The following is a 23,440-nucleotide window of genomic DNA, read 5'->3' on the forward strand; positions in this document are numbered from 1 at the left end:
AGCTGAAATAAAACTGCCCTGGTGTGAAACTCAAAAACAATCCACAAAAGTTTAGTCAGGTGGGAAGACTATCCTCCACTGGAAACAGCAATAGCACGTCGGAGATGTAGTATGGACATACTTTTATGCAAAGTGGTCAAGACCTCAATTTCACATTTTGCATTTTCACATTCAATAGCTGATTACCCCATATATTTTTCTTCATCTTTAATTTAATTACAACTGGATGCTGAAATGATGTGCATTGAATAACTGGTGCCCCTTCCTACACCCTATTTTTCTGCCCATTAAAAATCTGATAGACTTACAGTAGAAAGTGGTGCAACAAAGTGTTATCATATTGTGAAGTGAAGGGAATAAAATCAAATTAGCACTAATTTAATTTTGAATACATATGTCCACAATGAGGTCTTAAAGTGATTTAGCTCCACTATTTAAATGGCCAATTCAGATTAATTTTCTGGTAGTCATGCAGATAAGATTTTATTCAATAGTGACTGACTTTTTTACTTCTGGGGAACTGTTTCATTGACAATGTAAAAACCAGGAAAGGTGTTCATTACAAAAGTGACACAGGAACAAATGTATTAGCTATTGACTGGATAATTTAACCAGGAAGAGACAACAAGAGAATTACATCCAGGTTACATAAAACCAATACTAAGTTCAACAGTAATTGGCAATATAAGAGGAAGTGGATGAATGATCACAAAATTCTTGAACTTTGAATAAATATAAAGGCAGGTAATAAATGTATAAACATGCAAAACTTTGAAACATGGTCAAGTCAGAGTGCAATAATTTTGCTATTTTAAGCAATTTTGATTTCCGTTAAGGGCAACTTTCATCTTCTATTTTATCCACTCTGACATAAGGTGTTTGTACTATGGTGTCAGGCTTTGCCCTTTTAGAAATGAAATTTTATCTGTCACGTATTAGTGGAATATTAGTATTTGCCTGAATTCTCACACACTGGCATCTTAAAGTGATTTTGTGAAGAAGATATTTTAAGTCATGCTTAAACAGAACAAAATAAAATCAGCTAATATATATTCTCTGTATAACAGAAATTGATTTTAACATTACTTTGGAGCACATACATCACTTCTGCACACTGCTTCCTTTGTATTTTCTGCAAACTCCATCTCCCCTCTAGCAAAACCAACAAATATAAAATATTGCTGCTTAAAAGCACATCATAAAATGTGTGTGATGGACATAAGTATCATGTGCTGAATATCTGAATTGCCATACTTCCTGATGCTGCTTTGGGTAGATCTTTTCATTCTCTGTGCTTTCTTATTAGTGTCTTCGAGTTTTCAGTTTTCCAAGCATTTTGCTTTTAATTTTAAGAGATTGTACTCATGCTTATCTGCACAAAGGTGTTGCAAAGGGACTAAGATGGAAGTAGAGGAAAAAAACCAAAGCAGACACCTTTTATTTTCTGTTCACCAACATTTCTATGTGAGAGGTCTTTGCTGTATTTCCAAAAAGCAGTACTCTTGCAAAAACAAAGAGAGAGACAACTTCATCATTCTGCTTTCCTAAAATGTTTGCCTGAGGCATCTTGAGGAAAGCAGTAGACATATAATTGTTTTGATTTCAATAAAAGTGACCAGTTTCACCTCTCAGGTCAGGTGTTATGGTGGGATAATGCCATTTAGATGCAGAGTCATTTCTAGAGCAACAAGCATTTCATAGCCCAAGGAACAGTGGCCCAGCTCTTTAGCTGGCATAAATCAGCGCTGTTGCACTGAACCAAATGGAGCAACTCTGATTTACATAAACCAAATACATGGTCCTGTGTTTCCAGAACCACATTTTGTAATATCCTGAGGATATGTATTGAAATAAATAAATAAATCAGGCTGTGTTATTCACCTGGCAAGCTTGACTTGTTGTACTGACCAAGACTCGAGCACAGCCCTTACAGCTGACAGGCGCCATTAACTCACAATTTCACAGCAATATCCACAAACACCCAGCTTGACTCAAGAATATTATGGAAACCACTTTCCCACCCCAGATCTCTGTCATGGAGTAACATCAAATTACTACTTAGCACAAGAGTTTCTTCTGAAGAAATTTGCCATAGATAGACACCTCATCCTTGCAGACAGCATGAGACTCAAAATCCTACTTTAATTAGTGCTTGATGAAGATGGAACACCCAAAGCAGGGCACAAGGGAAACTGAAGAGCAGTGTTATATATAAAACTGGTTTATGTTGGTTATCAAGTGATGTAATTTAACAATATGAGAATTTTCTATACTAAGCATCAGGAAGTATGTGGGAGCCCTTGGTAATTCCCCTCAGGCCCACTTGTATCCCATACTTTAAATTAAGCAGAGAGAAAAATACACTGGTTTAAATTTTACAACAATTTTGGCCTGAAGCAAACCTCACATTTTCCCCAACACAAATCAGCTGCATTAAATTCCCCAGACAGCTGGCATGAACACAGCCTCTCCACAGGACACCTGAATTACAAAATTAGCACATTCAGAACTCTAAATCACATTCCATTACATTAAACCCTAAGGTCCAACATTATGGAGAAGGAGAATAAATTGCAGAACTTCTCCTGAATTAACTCTCTTAGCACACTCTCAAAGTTAAATTGCCCTTTCCTCCTCTTTACGGAGTCATGGAAACTTAAACACTCCCTCCTCCCCTTTCTCATCTGTTTCTCTTGCCTAATGGCACAGCTTATGGGACAGAAGTTGAATACCTTGTCAAAAACTCACATTTGTAGATTAGAATATCACAAGCTATTTTTTCTCACTTAGGAAATGTGTGGGTTAATTTTTATGCCTGGTCCTTCAAGACAGTACTGACCCATCCAATTCTCCTTAGCAGCACACTGTTGAAGCATGATTGCACACCTGCCTAAAAAAAGCACATGTCCATCAGGTTTTCTTGTATGCAAGTTGCTGCAAACAAAGTAATAATTCTTGGGAGAAGAGATGCAAGTTTGTGACACAGTGTCATGGAAAGCTATGCAGAACTGACCTGATCAGATTGCTGCAAATTTGCTAGTTCTTGCTATGCTATGATTATATTATTTTTCTGTTGCAATTATTATGAATTTTCCTGTTAGGTATTGTACAGTTACTTAAAGACCAATGTTTTACGGGCTCAGCTTTTGACTCAATAGATGAAGGCAATTAAAAAGGTAATGAAAAAGTAGCAGCAGACCTTCATGTAGGAAGAACAGAAAAAAGTGATAACCATGTGCTTGAGAAAACAAAAAAGTATTATGTTTGAAAAAGCACCTTCTTTTCCAAATTTTAGATTCTTCTTAATATTAAGTACTGGGTATCAATGTAATGTTAAGATATCTCAAACAAGTTTAAACATTTTTACATTTGCTCTACACGTGCATTAATAGAATGCCACAATATGTGGAATTTAGTCCTTCCCCCCATCCACCTCACAGAAGCTCCTGGGCAGTTCTGCTTGTGTCTTCTACAAGAACTTGCTCCATTCACAGCTTCAGCTGTGCCATGAGATGAAAGTACAATCAAGATTCACTGGTATTTTCAGGGAAGTTCTGTCATTTGCACATTCCTTTTCACACTTGTTCATTGTGATAGGAAAAGGACTGGGTTGAATCATTACAAGCACATCCAGGACTTGTTGCTTGAAATTACCCCACATCAAAACATTAGTCATTTCTGCATGGAAATGCCTCTCTGCTGTTGAATCTGCTCTCTTCTCTTTTTCTTTTGTGCTTTGTTGACTGTCACACAGAAAATAATTTTTTAACAGTGCCATTCATTTATATATATACCTGAGATGACTCGTGCTGTGCTAAGCCCAGGCAGTCAATATTGCCTCTGCTCTAAAGCCAGGTAAAGCTATGCACTTCTACTGTACACTTTTGACTTCTTTAATCACTTAAATCAATTATTTCTGAGGTGCTTTTGCCTACATGTTCATTCAGTGCATCTTTGCCTCTTGTTTCTTGTTATAGATATTAAATTACTATTGTATGGGACACCAGAAATCCATGACGACTGTGGCAATGAGTTTTGTACTTTACAGAAAATTTCAGTGTTTGGAGAATGAGAATAAGCAATGATTCAGTTTAGCTCAAAAACCTTAACTGGATGAAAATGTATTTTATAAGCAAATAACCTATGTAGTTTAAATTCTGCTGGAGAATTTAAGAATTTAAGGAGAGTTTAAGTACTCCTGGAGCAGCTGGAGGCTGCCGAGGCAGAGCCTCTTTGCTGCCAGGGCAGACACGTGCGGAAGGAGCACAGTCAGGACAGCCACGGAGGTTTGTGTGTCTCACACACCTGGGGAAAGGTGGAATATACATGGCTTTTGGACATTTTTTGTTGGACATGTGGTGTGCTCAGAAGGGGTATTACTTTGCTTGAGGGTCCTCTGCTGCCTTTTTGTTGCCTTTGCCTGAGCCTCACATGTACATTTCCCTGCTGAGAAAACCAAATAAATATCTTGAGGGTCACTCCACATTGTAAGAAGGAGATAGGTAATACATACATAAAATATGCATCAGGATGCTAGAAGGGAAGACATAACCTCCAATACTAAGAAATCATGTTGTAGCAGAGGAGAAGAATAAAAAATAATTATGGTGGAACAGTTCCATGAGGAAGGCAAGTGACTCTTTGCCCCCGGGGGTACTGGGTGTTAGATTTTAGAACAGAGGAATTAGACCATGTTGTGATTTGATTTCTAGATTTTTTGCAGTGAAAACCAAAAGCATAAAATAACTTTAGAAAACAGATTTAGTTTAAGTATGTGCGTTGCTGAGTGTTCCAAGAAAGGATTTGAAGAATTTAAAGAACTTAATGAAAAATAATAACAGCCAAAGAGAACAATTTGCAGTAAGTGGAACAAATAGAAAATAATGAAAGCAAACTGATTCAGTCTAATCTACTGAAACTAAACTCTTAGCTGAGTACATGATAATGGAAATAATTAAAAATACTGATTGGATGGGGGACAAGAAAATAGCAATAAAGAATATTGAGCTAAAGTATGGGAGAAACAGATGTTTTTGCAAATATTGTGCATAGTAGGCTTAGTGAGAGTACAAAAGTGGCTGCATATTTGAATATAAATAAAATATTTCTCATAAACAATGTTTCCAGCTTCTTTTTCCCATGGCTTTTTCTGTCCTTTAGTCAATTTAGTGAGAAATTTATCCTTGGGCATACTTTTTGCCTTCTCTGTCACAATGCATCAATTATACTTCACACCATACAGTGACATTGCCTTGCAACATTGTTTTATGCTCTATTCTGTTATTATTTATGAAAAAAAATCCTATAAAAGCTATTTTAGAGAAAAAAAGCTTCAACACATTCAACCATGCATTCTCATCTATGGTGAATTTTAATGTCCTATATTAGTACCTGCTAAAGAGAGTGTTAGGTTATAGAATTCAAATGTCTTTTCCCTCCACTCTGCACAGATTCAATCATTGTATCTTCAAAGTCCATGGTGTGTGTCAGCTCATGCTCAAGAAGCCAGCAGTGACAGAGAATTGAGATGTGCTGCCTTTTTGCATTCTTTATCATCCTTGCCTGGGAGAAAGAATATTCTTTTCTGCAGTCCAGTAGCTGTGAAAACACGATTGAGTATTCAGCAAGCATCTACCTAACATTATTTATGAAAAAATAACTCAAAGAATGTTTACAAGAGGATAGTGTCCATCTGGAAGACTAAGGGTCAGAAAACTTGGGCTGTGTAAGTGATTCTGTCACCTACTGTTCTACTCATACCTTCCCTTTCTGTGTTATCTTCCTGACATCTGAATGAGTAGGGGGAAAATGACTATGAAGATATATGTTTTGACAGATCGTTATTGCCATCAGTATATGATTTAGATAGGAACATTGCAAACCAGCTCTTTTGTCAGCTGAATCATATTTTAACCCAGCAAGCTGACTGTACTATCCATCTCTTTTTCTTACAGTGTTTGGAGGAAAAACTATTTATGCTCTTCTAAAGGACAATCAAAAAAGGTACTAGTAAAAGCACTACCTAAAGAGCCCAGGCTGACTCGTAGGAAAACACAGGTAAGTTCATTTATCAGACTATAGATCACAGTTTTCTAAGAACAGCATTTACATGGAAGTCGTTAGGAGAAAAAAATTATCTATTCTAATTTAGAAATTCCATCCTCCACAATCTAAAAAGCTCGAGGGATGCCCCTTTCTCTCTAGAGAAGACATGAGTTTGTCTGGGATGTGATCTTCACCGGTGTCTAATTTGGTGACACATAGATCCCTTACATAAAAAAATATTAGCAAGGAGGCATGAAGATGACAGATGAACTGGGGCATCCACTATGTAAAGAGACACTTGAAATCTTCAGCCTGAAGAACAAATGGCTCAAGGGGATCTCACCAACGTGTAAAAATACCTGATGGGAGGGACTAAAGGAGATGTAGTCAGAGTCTTCTTCACTGTGTCCACAGGACAAATGAACTAAAATACTGGAAATTCCTTTCAAATACAAGAAAAAAATATTATTTTTTCCTGTGCAGATGATCAAAAGTAGGAACAGGTTAAACAGAGTTAAGAGTCTCTATCTGTGCAGGTATTTAAAATCCACCTGACCATGCCCAGAGCAACATGCTCTCCCTGACCCTGCTTTGGGCAGGTATTTGCAGTAGAAAATCTCCAGAGGGGCATCTCTGCCCACCTCAGCTATTCTGTGATCTAGGGGCCAGAGCTTATCATGCATTTTTAAAAACCTAACAGAAAGTTCTTAGGTGGAAAAAAAAAATAATTTATTGCAGCTCTGATATTTGATGATCTTTACACTTATCAGGGTCTAAACTTCATAATGACTGACAAAGACAGCACATTAATATCCTTTTCTAAGAGATAATACCATCTACTAAAAGAACAGACTTATCAAATACTATTTGGAGATAGCAGCTGTGTTCAGTGAAAAGACACACAAAATCTGGATGAAGCCAATGAATTTTGCTGATGATACATAAATAGATGTATTTTTTCCTTTTAATATTAGGCAAGGAAAAAAAAATCCACATTAATTCATTCTTTCTTTGTCAGAGAACTCATGAGCTGTCTTGAGGGAATCACTCAGAGATCTGCTCTGATCTGTGAAGAGACACAGGATGGGAAGTTTCTTCTTCATTCCCAAAAGGCAAGAAAGGATGAGTGAGAGAGAGACTGAAAGACAAGGTGTCAAAATCCCACAAAATTTGCTATCACAAGAACAGGAGATAACTGAACAGTCTGAAACCTGACACCCTAACGTGTCAGCTTGGATGGGATGTGTTACAGACTCAGCTGGCAGAAAGCTGTGTGTTCTGTTAAATTAAAACACTGTAACAGTACCAGCAAGGCTAATTTGTTACATTTACATAAGGCACCCAAAGAGAGTCACGGTGTTGGAAAAATGATTATATTAGTCTAGAATATTGGTAAAACAATAGTTGTTTGGAGCAGTCACCACGCTCTGTGCAAGAACATACAGGCTCCCTGGCGAAACCAGACAAAAGATCCCTTTGGGAGCTTGACCTGGAGCAGCACCTATTTGCATCTGATGGAGTCAAGATCTGCAAATAAAACAGTTTGTTTCACTCTGGATTTGCAAAATAATCTAAGGTCCCCAGATGAATCTGCTGTACCTGCACAAACTGAGCGTCACTGTGAGAATATTCTGCAATGAAGCGTTGAAGTTTGACCCTTACTGTCTCCTCTGTACTCTGCCATAAATGCCAAGAGAATGAAGAGATGTTATAACAGGACAGCTGGAGATTCCTTTGATCTAGGCAGTGCTATGCCACCCACAGTCATTGGGAGCATTGCAGGGTGGGCCCAAAAGAAAGGTTCTGGCCAGGTGCAGAGTGAGCTGTGCTGGTAGAGCACAGCAGACTCATAAAGACCTTTCCCATTCAGCAGACTTTAAAAGAGTTCTTAATTTCCATATATATTTTAGGGATCACCTTCATTCGAAGCAAAGTTCTCAGGGAAAGTCAGCATGAATTTCACCTTTTATCTTTTTTGACCATGCTCTTAATATATTACATAGGGATCTTTGTCATCCATTCACATGAGCTTCCTGTGCATGTACTGCGCAAGATAAATGGTGACAATACTAATTTTTTTTTGTTAGAAAGCCTAGAGTATCCCAGGTGTTTGAATAGACCATTTACATAATTTGATTACATGTTCAGATGAAGTAATATTTTTGTCTTATTTTATAAAGGTAAAAGACAACAAATCCTTCATGATTGTTTTGTAACACAATGTGCTGCTTGCCACCTTAGCCACAAAAAATGCTGCAAACAGCTAGTGGTACAACTCTCCTCCTCCAAACTTTTTTGTCTCTGCTAAACTTTAAGACAGGAGCCCAGCTCTTTCTTTTTCAACAAATTAATTCCATAAGTCTATCGGGTAAAGCAGTTCAACCAGAGTGATGCAATATGCAGGATGTTTGCCGGCATAGGTTTAATACGACTACATTGTTCCATATTTATAGATGTGTCACTTCTTACTGGCACAGCTTCACATATTTTTTATGAGAGCTGCTCTTTTCTTGGCAAAGCAACGCATTCATTACACCAACATCAAGACTTCAATGAATAGAACCATCTTTGCATGACTCAGAGGTCTTACTCAGAGGTAGGGCAGATCGAAGAGATAAAGCAAGGAAAAACATTCCTGAAATACAGGAAACCAACTGGGAAAGACATGGGTTTAGGAGGGAATGGGGAATGTATGTATTCTGTGGTGTATTGTCTTATTTTGGAAAGAATCAGAATTCTCTTGTGGGTTTGTCTCTGATTCCTTCAAACTATTTTGATGTATACTTGTATGCTTAAAATTATTTCTCCTCCCTGTTATTGTGCTGTCATGTTAATGGATTCATGTGTCACTTTTTATTTTCATTAAATTTCTGTAAGGAACATGAAAAATTCAAATGCCTTAGTAACCTGTAAACTACCACAATGTACTTTGCCCTGCCCTTGTCATTATTATATAACTTAATTGGCCAACTATTCCACTGCTTTTCTTTTTCATAGCCTTATTATAGTGGAAAATGAAAAGAGACTTGTCATTGACCAGTCAATCAAAAATACACACCATTCATACACGAAAATAACAACCTCTCAATTAATTTAATAGAATTAACACTAATTATGATAAAAGTCTCCTGAGATAAAGATTGGGATCAGGACTAATGAGCAGACATTTAGCCATTCCTCCATCAAAGCCTGTAATAAAATTAGGAATGGGAACAGTTTAATTCAATCACAAAATTGCAGTTCCAAATTTTCTGCCTCAGACTAGCAGATATTTAAGACACCTGCATTTTTCTCTGTATAAAGAGTCAGAGTACATCTCATTTTGCCTGTTCTGTTGGCTGAAATGTAGATCTGGCTGTAATTTCAAAAAATGTCTTTCCCAAGATACTTGATGACATTTTCACATTTTAGACCACCTCTCTGATGAGAAGCATAATCATTTCACTATTATGCTGTTATTTCTTGCAATAGCTTTAGTTTTTCTCACACAGTTTCTATCTTCAGATGGAGTAATTTTAAACTTGATAAGGAAAGGGAAGTCTTCTGTTTTTTCAACCAGTGCCCATAGGGTTTGCAACAAGATACTCTGTGCTCTATCACAACAGGAACAATAATTTAAAAGAAATAAAATAAGCAATAGACATGACAGAAACTGGTGCTACAGAGCTGGCTATAAATCAGTGAGGTCTGGGGAGAGGGAAGCCACTGGGGGATGCTGCTTTATTATTACTATGGGAAAATCAGACACTAGTCATTTAGTACCTGATTTAAGGTAACACAGGCTTCAAAATGAAAAACTGTTCAAGACAGAAGCTTTTCATTTCTATGAAAACAAGCATTGTTATCACAGAATCAGTGGTTACCACAAAAAGTATAGCCAGCTATAGTTATGAATATTTGTTGGTCCAGTATTCTGGGCAACTACTCAAGATGATATATTCTGGTTCACTGTATAAAGATTACATCTCTAACTTAAGACTAATTAATATTGATTAAGCATTACTTTCATTAAGTTAATTTCTTTTCCTTTTGCTCTCTTGCCTTATAAAATACTCCATCCAGAGATCATTCCCAAGATGCATTTCACCTTCTTCTCTCTGCTCTTTGCAGGATACCTCTGCAAAAACCCACAAGCAAGAAAGAGAAAATGGATGAAATTTTGAAAGAAACCATCTGCTCAGGCTGATTACCTCATGGACACCAGATTAGTGGCATCCATTCCCAGGACAGGGAAACACTGATCAAGTAGAAATTACCTTTCTTTTCCCTTTTTTTATTTCAGGTTAAAGAGCACCAATTTAAAATGAGAGCGCAACCTTTGGAAAATAAGCACCTAAACCTTTTTGTCATATACTGCAGTAGTTCAGGATTATTAGGTTGCACATTATTCTCTTTCTCTCTTGAACAAATCAATTTACTACTTGACAAACCAGCACATAATGCAAAATGCCAACTTACAGATTGGTATAATTAAAGAGAGAGCATGGTTTTATTGGCAGAGGACCATATTTTGCCTACATTCCAGATCTCTGGGCGGAAAACTTTGTTTATAGGGGATATGTGACCTGTTACATCTGGTACACTATAAAGAAAATACAGATATGGGCAAATAGGACTAAAAGTGTAAGTATTTGGATTGTCATGCCTCTACCACAAACAAAGCTGCCTGATTATTCACAGACCTGTCAGAATTGGGATTTTATTTGTTATAATTAATGAAAAAAATTTAAAAAATTACATAGAAAGGGTTTAATATCTTGAAATCCAAAAGTCTCCAAAAGTCTATATCTAAAAGTTTAAATAATTATCCAATTTTCATTATATTGCTGAGGCTACATACAAAAATTAAAATCTCATTGATTAAAATTATTAAAGTTGCATTCCAGTAACCTAACAATAATTTAATAGGAAGATAGGGGAAAATCTGCCTTTAATATAGAAGTTCTGTAGCAGTTTTGAAGATTGTAATCAAAGTCTGGGAGGAAGAGGATTAAGTTAAGCTGTCTCAAGTGTTGTCTCTTCTGTTGTATTGGTATAGTATGGTTCTAATATAAAAAATGCAGTCTCCATTTAAATTATTCATACTCTTTTTTCATTAGACAATTTAAAAACTTGGTAAAATTTTTATGAAAGCCAGAGCCCTACAATAACTTTGACTCAGTGTTCCAAGGTAACAAACTTTTCCTCATAATTCCTTTTCTCAATAAAAGCAAATTTTAAAATTTAAATATTTCAGAAGTGATGAGGCCCTGTAAACAAATATAAATATACATAGCTCTGTTCCAGGTTGGATGTCTGTCACTCAAATCACTGTCTTGCCACAAGCTACCCCGATACAATCAGAAGGGAAACTAGATATAGTTAGATGGGTTTACAGGATGATGTCTGCATGAGTGACAGATGTTTGTGTTCTAGCAACATTATTGCTTCTAAAGCTTTCACTTTTATGTTCAAAGTGTTGGAAATTTACCTCCATATCTACAAAACAAAACAAAACAAAACAAAAAAACCCAAAAAAAAACAAAAAAAAAAAAAAGAAAAGGAAAGAACAGAGGAATATTACAAATTCATTACCCCCTCCCCCTAAAAAAAGCATTTTTTTCAATATAAAGTAATTTGGGCAGCTGGTGAACTGTGGAGCTCACCAATCTATGAGTTCTCAAACACACACAAGCTGTGTCTTCATGGTTCAAGGAAGAACTGACATTATGCCTGGAAGGATTATCAATCACCAGCTGCACCATATCATCTGTTGTAAATTGGGAGCCTGATTAATAGCAGGGATTTGAGCATGGTTCTTGAAAATTGTGATCTTTATTGACTAACTGGACTGGTGACTTTCTTTTTTCGTATTGTTTGCACCCAGTTTGTGCTGCTTTCTGTTACTGCTAGTGTATATTACTATTTCTGTTATGATTGTTTTCCACATTACGTAAAGTCAACAGTGAAGTGTTGGGTGAAGCAGGTAAATTTTTTATCAGTTGTGTATGAGACTTTCTGCCCTGCTTTTGATTTTCTTTCTCATTCATCAATGATTGTAATGTACCTCTGTTTTCTACTCTTTTCATTGTGGGAATATCTAGAAAATAAGGGGAATACCTAACTCCACTGGTTAAAACAGCCTTTGAACATGTTCATCTTTTCAGAATTCTATATTTTCCATTAAGTATTGAATCAATATTTTGGAGGCAGTTTGCTTTTAAAAAAGAACAAATTCAGAAAGTCTAATTTTCTACTAGCACACCAATGCTAATTGTTTTAAACCCGACTGATTACACTGAACTTTGCATATTTTTCAAATGATAAAGTCAACAAATTACTGAAGAAAAGGACTTTGATTTTCTATCCTTCAGTCACCCGTTACATTTTAGGAGCTCTATGAAAAGGAAGAGGTTCAACCTAAACTGTTTTGGGGTTTTGGTTTTTTCAACTCAGTAAATTCTGTTTTTAAGTTCTTCATCTTCATCTTAAATCCTTAGTCTAGTCTGAGGAGTGTGCCACCACATTTTTCTCTTGACTGGCATGGATGAATTACAGTTTGTGTCCACAGGATTCGCAGTCAATGTCTGTCACAGAGCTGGCAGAGCTGCCCCTTTTCTCCTGAGGTAACACATTCAAACTGTGCAACTGCCAAAGAAGTCACACTGTAGAACCTCCAGTAATTATTGGCAACTGTAGGTCAATTCCATGGGTAACCTTACTCTCCAGATCAACTTCAGAATAGACCAATTTTAGAAGCTTAATTTCTTAAAATTTCCTATCTTAAAAAAAATGGATGCAAGTTGAGACTTTTACCTGACACCATTGTTACTACAACAATTTTTAAAATTAGTAAATGCATCAGCAAAACCTTGCAGTGCAAAAAACCTGCAACCCCAACCCTCAAGCAAAAAAGGCCCAAACTAAACCTTAGCATGATAGGAAATAAACTAATGTTGACACAGTCAGTACATTTTTGCACCCAGGCCTCGTGAAGGCTGATCAGCACAAGCCCGGTGAGACACGGTGTGTACCCCAAGAAATAAAGCAGATCACAGAGCAGAAGTCAAAAGCCCATGCCATTTTTTTGCTGGAAGATTAACAAATAGCATCCATGAATGGCTTTTATGAAAATAAAATTGATTTAGCATAGATCACCTTTGTTATGTACAATGGCTATATGCTTTTTACTTGTAACAACTGAAAGTCTCAAACCTCATTACAATTATTTGCAAAGGAGATATTTTCTTTTCTTTTTAAACATCCAAGGTTAGCATTATGAATTAACTGTAATCATAAGTTCTATTCTTTATAAAAATATAAAAATCCCCACCTAAATGTGTTTGATTCCTCTATTGCCATCCTCCTCTAACCTAATCACAACAAACTGTATTAAAATACGTGTCAGTTTTCAGATGATGATTTATGAGTGTTAAACCTTACTAAATCCATGGTTAGAAGACAAATATTGATGCTCCCTAATTAGAGAAGAATTTCACAAGAAGGTCATTGCAAATGGCAACAATGGGTTGCATAATCAAACCCTATAACTATGAAATACTGTTAAGGGACCTCAGCAGCCATGGGCAGACTCTCTCAGTATCTTCAGCTTCTCTGTGAAGTAGTGAAATAAAGAGAATGGAGTTACAAATGCTGAGTGTCTCACTAATATGTGTAATCTACTGGGAGGACAGAGAGGAACCCCAGGGAAACTCCAGCAACTCTCAACCGGTGCAGCAGAGGAATTTGCTCTTTCAAAAATTCAGCTCCATTCTCAGGATACTAAAGGGAGGATGTCGGCCTTGAAAGAACAATTTCTTCAGCAGCGAGAAACCTTTTCACTGGTTAAATGGAATGAAATGCAGAGGAACACTTTAGGAGGAAGAATTTTCTTCAGACTGAAATTACTAAATATATATTCTCAAGAGGGGCTCTTGAGAAGAGGTGAGGCCTAGAAGCACAAATGCTAAGAAGCCTCAATAAGGGATCAGGGACATTTCCAAAAGAATATAATTTACTGGAAACTATTCTCAGATATGTACTATTTTGTGCAAAGAGCTAAACTTCATGATGAACCCTGTAGCATCAGTGATTTGGAATATGATTAGTGTCCCATTGAAGTCAGCGGGAGATTTCTTCTGCATTCAACTGGCTTTCCATTGCACCCTTGTGGGATGGAAAATTCAGAGTATAATTTGTAGCCTAAGGTATGCAGTCAGGGGAGAAAAGGCACTGCTTGCAACAAATCAACCCACAACCAGGCCAGCTGCCACAGACGAAAAAATAAAAGATGCAGCCAGAGTGACAGCAGGTGGAATATCAGCCATCTCTGGACAGATGAGCAGGTGGCAACACCAGGCAGAGCCACTGCCAAGGGCTGCCCAAGGAGCAGCAGCCAACAGCCAGACCTCCAGCAGCAGAGCAGCAGAGGTGTGGATACATGAACAAACTGATGCACCTCAGTGAAGCAGCCACACATTAGCTAGAGTGACAAATCAAGGGACTCAGGGACTCTTCTGGACAGATAAAGGTTGAGAATGAGTGGATTGCTCCTACTTCGAGCAACATCCCAGGTAGTTCACACAAGGCCCATTTAAAGTCCATTAGCAGAGTGTCTGAACAAAGCCACCCCTTCACCCCTTTCTGAAGTGGTAGTCACTAGGCTGGCACTGCACAGAAGTCTCCATCCCTGTATTGCCACTTGGGGCTCACTTTTAACTCGAGGCAGCTGTTTATATCTGCTGCTCAAAGGAAAACAGAGTCCCTGGTGTGACCTGGAAAAGGATGTCTGGAGGCTGCAGAGTGCCTCGGCTGGACAGGCTGCAGCAGGGGCTTAGCACAGATTTTGCACTCTCTAGTACATTCAGGGATGTCTCTCCCTTCCTGTCATTCCTTCAGGAAGCTGTGACCTCCCTGCTGAGCTCTCATCTCCTACCAGTCCCACACCACCACCTGATGGCATCAGCACTGGATTTAGAGGGGAATATAAAGCAAAAGGAACTGTATTTTTTGCACTGAAAGAAATTCACTGCTATGTAGACAACACCAGCAACGTGAAGAAATACCTGTGGGCCCACTTTACATCTGGCCACAGGCTTCACTTACAGTGACAGCTTAAATAGGACTGAAGCAACACCCCACCTGAGCATTCAGAGCTTTACTGGAGCACACACGGGCAGCTTTCATTTCCATTGGTATTTGTGCCATGTGGGGAGATATCCTTGCCCTCATTTCTGTGCAGGTCTAATTTATTTAAGACCTGCAGTAGGAAATAGCCAGTTTGGCAATTCTAATATGCAGCTCCCCACAGTCCATAGGATTCACGTTTTTCTAACTGGCTGGTGTTGCCCTCCTGCTGTATTAGCCTGATACTGCCCTCCTGCTGCTCTGTCCACCTGCTTCAAATTTATTTCCAAAATGCATTGCTACTCTAGGAGCTTCTCCCTGAAGGTGAACAAGTGAATAAGTTTTCTCCACTTGATGTACTCATAGATTCCTTCTGCACTGGGATTTGACTACTGATTATGCATTTTTTCATCTTCTATTTCTAAGCTGAGGATAAAAATCCCCTAGGCAAAGGAAGATACCTTACTGCATGATGCTTTAATCCAAACCCTGAAATGGATGCACATGGACATGAGTCATGTGCTATTACCAGTTATGTTGTAGTTCTTGTTTCTTTTCAAAATAAGAAGCAATGGAAAAATATGCAATGTAATGTTTTGAAGTAGATCCAAAAGTAGACTAACATTTAGAACTTGTGAAGTTATTTCCCCTGCTCCCCTTCTGGAGAAGACCCGTAAATGTAACAGAATGATAACCTCCCTACAAAGTATTTAAGCCATGAAAGAGAATAATACTCCTACTATACAATCACTCAATGTGTTAAGTAATTTGTAGACAGAATTACATTTTTATTAAAACTTACACATGGATTTCTATACAACCTTACTGTTTTTAGCCTTGTTAAATTGTCTGCCACTCTTCAATATGAGACTATGAGAGCTCCAACTGTGCAAATATTCTTTCACATATTACAGAAGCAAATTTGTTGCTACCTTCTCACCTAAATTCTTATATAGCATTTTGCAAACACTTATGGATTTGCTGAGAAAACAATTACTTACTGTGTCAAAATGACCATCTTTCCTTGTAACATTCTGCGTGTACATAGATGAAGGAGGGAAAGTTTGTTATTTTCAAATGTAGCTGAATGAGCTCTTACTGGAAAATTAAGAATTTCTGGAGAGAATTTGGCAGAACAGATGTATGCTTTGCCCAAATGAGAAGCATGCATCTGTTTCCTAGAAATCTAAACAACAACAGCAAAGCACTCATACAAACAAGTTGTGTGGGTTTTAATTTTTTTTTTCCCTACAGATGGTTCTTATTTTTATACAAAGAAATAAGGGGGGAAAGCCACAGTGGAAGTTTCTAAATGAAGCAATGAAGTGCATTCTTATCAATGAAATTTAAATGGTCTCCAGGATGAAATTTTGTTTCATACAAATCTACCCAATTGTACCTGAAAACCATACAAAAGCCTTTCTTATTAAAATGCTGCCTTTCAGCCTCCCTACTTCCATTTAGTCACAGTCTGATCTCCCTATCAATTCATTTTTTCCATTTCTGTTACCTGTAGATCGTTTTGTCTTGCTCCTACAATGTGGATTTAGAGTTTGCAGTCAGGAACTGATATGATCCAGTGCAAACCCTTTTGATTAGATATTCCTGTTCCATGCTCAGAGCTGACAGGACGGATATGCTTTTTAATGTCATGAACACCATTTCCCCCCATTCCTATAATCATGCTTTACAGCCACTAAAGAGTGAACTGATAGAAGAGCTACCCAGACTATCAAAAACCCCCCATCCAGAATGGAAAAATATCTTATTGTAATTAAGCATTAAGAGTAATTTCCTAATCCTTAAATTTTTCAATTGTCCATTTGAGAGATGGGTCTCTAATTAAATTTTACTTTGGTCACTGTAATGAAAACAATGTCAACCAGAAGTCCAGCCTCAGTCAGCCTGTGTTGATAGCAGTGATAAGGCTGGATAATTGCAGGGTTAATAAATGGCCTTTTATTGTCTCTGAAAGAAATGTAATATATAGACTTTCTGAGTAACTTTAAAACACAGCCACATTGTACAATATTGCTACTCTGATCACTTTTTCCTTTCCTTTTTTTTTTTCAAGCATGGGAACAATTGGACTACAAAGGAGTGATTGTTCCTAGGTCATATTCTCCTCTAGCGTTTCCAAAAAGCAAGCAATGATTCTCAGGCAGCTCCAGTAGCTCTGTGACAAAGTAGAACAACTTTCAATAACCTCTGTTATTCCTCTTCATTTACAGTGCAGGCCAGAGGGTAACTATTTAATGTGGTAGCCAGTTCCCCGAACCTCTTGTACATTTGCTGAAACATGAAGTATGTTCCTAACACCTTGAGTTTCTTGAATGAGTGTGGGATTTCAAAGTTAAGGAAAAATAACAACCCAGGGACTAATGCTCTACTGAGTAATCTGGCTCTGAAGACAGAGACTCTGCACAGTAGCATCCTTTGTGGCCAGGACACTCCCCATCAATTAGAAAAAGGGACTTTTACAGACTCATTCCCCTTTATGGCTGCATGGTGATCTGGGAAAGTGGTAGGAAGTGGGAGCCAGGCAACCAGCGTGCTCTGTTAGGCTGCTATAGATCTTAATTAATGTGCAGGGCAGCACGTAGGCCTGGGCAGTTTATCCATCCTGTCTGGATACAGCACGAATGCAAGTGAAACTTGAACCTAATCTAATAGGTATATAAGTTGCATGAAAAGAGCTGGCAAAAATCCCTAAGTAAAACAATCTTTTGTTAAATGGGCAGCTTGTGGAAGAGGTTGCAAAAATTACCCAGGCTGCTCTGGAATCCCCTTGCACTGCCATGGGGCCTTTGGGAAGTTTCTGCACTGACTGCAGAAAATCCTGCCCCTGCCTACAACCCTGCTCTCTACCTCACCTTCTCCTGGGCACCATTCCCACATAAGATTTGTTTCCATAACTTCTGCAGAAAACATTACTTTCATCCCACCTTCCTCAGGAAATCATATCTATTTTCTCTTTCCTGCATGACACAAAAAATGTCATCATAATATATACTCCAATGCATTTTTTTACCAATCCACACAGAGCACCTCTGAATGAGTCAGTCTTAGGATCTTGCTTAACCACCCTGAATAAAAAAGCCCTGAACAAGAAAAGGTCCAACAGAAACTACCTCAGTAGTATTATTTTGGTTGAACAGACTAAATTTGCATCAATGTTACAAATTCATTAATCCTCAGGAAATCTAAAAAGCATGCTTTTGGTATTTGTTGAACACATTCACCCTTCCACATTATCAGTAAGCTCCTTCTCATCTCCCTGTGCAACCATTCCCCCGCATTAGGAGACTTTATATATCCTCCTCAGGTCAGTCAGAGAAGTTAATACCACTGCTTTTCATTTAACCTTCGAGTTGTATTTTTACTCTTATTTCTCTGTATGAGCACTTCAGTGTACATATTCTCAACATGAATATATGCCTAACTCCGACCAGATCCAGAAACTCTGCCTCCCACTCAGTATCTTGAGTTTAACTGACTATAAAGACTTACATCTCTTTAGGACATGATTTCTTTGACATTTTTGATTGGCAATTGAATATTTCAAAAATATTGGCCAACATAAAAGCCTCTGGGCCTTTACATATTATACAATTTTAGATGTGGAGAAGCATAGCCTTTTTTTTCCATATGCATTAGCCCTGTGCATTTACTGTAGTCTAAATTGAGTTCAAACAGACTGATTTCTTTAAAGGTGGATATTTGCTAAATCCTGAACAGAATTAATTTCAGCATTCACTGACACAAGTTGAGTACTAGTATTATGATTCTTCAATGGGGCTTTTTGTATTTTTTTAATAAAAGCAAAGCTCTTAGATACAAAACTCTAAAAATCATGCCATGAGGAATGGTTTAAGACAATGTTTAAAATAAGTTTTCCACTTTACAAGTTTTGTATTTTCATGGGAGAAAAAAAAACAGATCTGAATTTTAGTAAACCACTCTGTCCTTCATAACAAAAAATCAAAAATGCCAAGGTTTTTCTTTGTTTCTTTGCAAGTTCTAAGCCATCACTGCTCTTCTGAATGAAAACAGAGAGATACTGGAAGACTATTGAAATGTCATCTAGTAATTTGAGAGTGAAACATTTTAATTGTTGAGTATATTATTGGTTAGTAAGAGAGAAAAGCGTGTTTGTGTGCAAACCCATATGTACAATGTAGTCATAAAGGGAAAGAGAAGTCTTTTCTGCTCTCAAGTAACACAAAATCCAAAGACTTTAGTGAGAGATATTACTTGGAAAAAACTGCTTAATCTGAAATCTCTTGAAAAAATATAGTGATATTTCTCTTCTAGAGTTTGTATTTCTCCATCGCTTAGAACAGTGCAGCTGGTAATGCTCATTATCTTGCCTTGGGAAAAAACAGCAAGGGAGTCTTCTGTTAGAGAATGGAAAGGCTGCTCTGTGAGAACACTGGAAATTTACCTAATTTCTACTGATAATTTCTGGTCAGACATCATACACAGTTGTTCTACCCCACTTCCATCTGCAGTGAAATAGGGTTAGAAAAAAGAATCAGAAAAGACATGTGAGAACCAAGGCCTGAAACTGTTGCCTAGTATGGAAAGTTTTCCCATGCTTATGAATCTTCAAACCCCTAAGCAGTTTTTTCATTTTCCCCATTTAAATACTCCCAATCAGTCTAGCTGCACAGCAGCAAGGTTGTGTGCTAGCAGAAAAAAAAAATCCAAAATACTTTTGTAATCTAAACAAAAATGCACACATGCTACAGCACACGGCATTTTTGTGGCTTCATTTTATAAAGCTGAAGCTCAGAAATACTGTATATGACCTGCATTGATTAGAAAAAGCACTGCAGCATCTCAGCTTCTCTAGGCAGTGAGAGGAACATCTTTTCTCCGCTCCTGCAAGAGTGACATGATAGCTTGCTTATGTTTCCTACCTTAGTGATACAGCTGTGAGATTTATAAAGAAACCATTGAACCTCTTGCCTCTTTCTTTAGGAGTGTCAGAATGTGCAGCTTCTTTTGTGTTGCCCATATGCCAGCAGTCTTTTTGAAATCCACTCTTGTTCTTCTGCTGATCATTGCAACAGACAGGAAGGTGACTTCAGGAGAGCTGCTCTGATTCCCACTGCTTTCAGTGAGAGACGAAACATCTTCTCTCTCTCTGGAAGAAGTACTTGGCAGAAGCAACAGACAAGTTCTTAAACTCCTATCTGTGCTTCTTGCAACTGATACTAGTACAGATCACATTCTCCAAATTAAAAACTGACAGAGTGAAACAGTATAACATTTTCCTGTGAAGGTATTTGGTAGAAAAGGATATTAGATGGGGAAATATTAAACAGTGGATACAATATCTCCAGCAAATCTATCAAAATTGCATCATTTGTCTTTAGCTGGTGCAGGATTTTTACTGTGCTCTGTGTTCAGTGGACAATAGTGCTCTAGAACCTTTTTATTTTCCATAACCACCATTCAGAGGGAGAGTTGTGAATATGTCCTTGAGAAGACTTGAAATTAAGAATAGTTTCACTTGTTACCATTATTTTCTCAAGTTATTTCATAGACACTAATTATCATTCCAGCTACTTAAGCAATCCTGGTCCATCCCCCTGCAAGGAAGTCTGTCTCCCAATTACCAGATGAACTGTGCACCGTTGTTCTTCCCGTTCAGCAACATTACAAAGTGACACTGAATACTGATCCTGTGTTCCTCTCGGCCATGCACAGAAAGAATCTGCAGTTGTTAAGTTCTTTTGTGCCCAAAGGGGAAGAAGTAGGATTTCAGGATTCATTAATACCACCACAAGGGAAATGTGTTGCATACTTGGACTCACTCAGCCTCAGCCCAAAGGAGGAGCCCCTAACAAGCATCACTCAGTGGTGCTAAGTAGGCAAACATAGTATAAGACTGCGACTGCTACACTTGAGCCAGATAGATCTGTGTGCGTCTGTCACAGGTGCCTCTGTGACAATGACTGCAGCAAAAGTTCACTCCAGGCAAGGGCTACATATTCATATCTGCACAGCCCTTTTGACTGCAATAACATGTACCTGGTAGGAAGCATCATAAGCAAAAGAAGCAAACATCAGAGGAAAGAAGAAAAGCACGGTCACAAGCACACTGGATATTCTGAGGTTAGTATGAATTTACAGGGCAGGACAACAGTGAGAGGAGAGACTGTGACCACCCTGTGTGACAAAGGCATCTGTGAGAAGGGGTGGGGCAGGGGGTAGTGGTGCCTCACTAAGTTGTGTCACCGCTTTAGGGGAAGTATGTAGGAAGGGGAAAACGGGTGCCAAAAGGACAAGTAGCAGTGTCTCTCCTGTGACTAGATCAATTAACAGCTCAGAAGCCAAAGCTTCTCATGCTGTACCCCTTTTCTTGGAGGTGCATGAGGCTACAACCAAGACCAAAGAAGTGAGTGCATTGCAGAAGCGAGTTTTGAAATGTGGAGGACCCAGACAGAATTAATAATAAATAAAATACACCTCAGAGGAAAAACTTTGAGTTTCTTCTCCAAGTTACATGCAGCTGTCTGAAGTCAGTAGGAGAAGTCTGTTTATAGCTGTGAGCAGAAAGCAGCCCTGTGTGTCCAGGCATTATCAGTCTTTTATTCAAGAACACAATATCTGCTTGATAATGCATACACTGTTTTGTTGTTCGTCGTCAGTACACCTCCCAAAACAAGTTGTCCCCCTGTGGTTTTATAATCATGGGAATATTCTCGATGGCCCTGTTAGATGGGTTTTATTCTGGCTCCAGGCATCTTTGGAAAATAACCTATTGAATCGCATCGGAAACCAGGGCAGAGTTGACTTCCTGGTGGACTCCAAACAATCCAAAGGCTCTCCTTGGAAAGCACAGCCTGTGCTCTGCTGTTTGTGCAATGCCACACTGCCCTGCAGCTGGGGTAATCAGCTCCATCTCAGCAGCTCCACCCCCATCGAAACGGGAGAGAAAAGAATGATCTATTGTTCTAGGGGTTTATGGAAGAACTATTTTTTTCTATTATTATTTTTTTTTAATTTAGACCCTTCTTTTAAGAGATAGCAGTGAGCTGCTTGCTGAAATGCTTCCTTATTTTTGTGTTTACCTCTTGTTAGCTAGAATGCCAAATCACTGCTGTGATTACCTGGCAAACAAATGTAGAAAAAATATCTGTTTGGGACAGTTTTTTCTTACTCTGAGGTGTCTCCTTGATGTTACATACAAAACAAATAAAAGCAGACACAAAACAAAAACAAAGAAACCCAATAAATTCTCTCCTTTTCCTACTATCAGAAGAAGACAAAAAACATTTTCAACTATAAGGCAGTGCCAAATGGTTCAGCAGATTTCAGAGACTTTGAAACACTGACAGACTGCATCTCCTGTTGTTTACCAGAGGGATTTAAGAGTTTCTGTCTCTTAAAATAGCCATATTTTTCTCTTCCATAGGGTCAAAACTTGCCACTTCTACACCATTTTCAGTAGGTTTTTTCACTGTGCCATGCTCTGCTGTGTCAAGAGACTCTGAAAAGGCTCTTGAGATTCTTCTGTCTTACGGTAAATGGGAAGAATTGGTTGCATTCCTGCAAACATTGCCACCTTAAACAGTAAAATGCAGGGGGAAAACACTTTGTGTGGATTATTTCACTGCATAAAAAACCCTTCAGCATATTCTAATGGCAATGTATCAAACTGGATTACATGACTCATATTTACATTATATGATGTGACATTGTGACATATGACAGAGTACCTAAAAAGTCATTATGCCTCAAGAGCTTATGACCCAAAAGGAATTTTAAGGCATATTATTCAGCCATGCCCACCCACACCCTGCTATTATCTGCAACAGCAGGGGACTCGCTAGATGAAGCACATCTTAGAGATTCTTTCCATGTGCACAGGAAACACTGATTAATTGGAACAATGACAAAAAAGTCTCTTTACCAGGTAAACAGAATTCAGCAGTGGGATTTTACTTAATGAATAGTTTACAGTTAAGTACTTCTATCTGTGGAGGTGAGAGGTGGAGAAAGCAGCTCATATCCAATTGCTTTTTCATCTGCTGAAAGCTTGATATTATTAGCAGTTTCCACCTTCAGTAGTCACCACAAATGCCAAATTTGGTGTCATGCGGTATTGCAGCGAGAAACCTCCCCAAATTAAGAGAGAAGCAAGACAGAACTAGAGATCCTTGCTCCATCTGTTTTCTCCATAAATATTCCATTTCCTCACACTGGACACCTCTCTCCTCCCAGTCCCTCACTGGTTCCCACTGTTCCAGTAAGTTCCTCTCTCACCCACTCCCTGCAT

This window comes from Taeniopygia guttata, chromosome 8, assembly GCF_048771995.1.
Source record: "Taeniopygia guttata chromosome 8, bTaeGut7.mat, whole genome shotgun sequence".
In the NCBI taxonomy this organism is placed as follows: Eukaryota; Metazoa; Chordata; class Aves; order Passeriformes; family Estrildidae; genus Taeniopygia; species Taeniopygia guttata.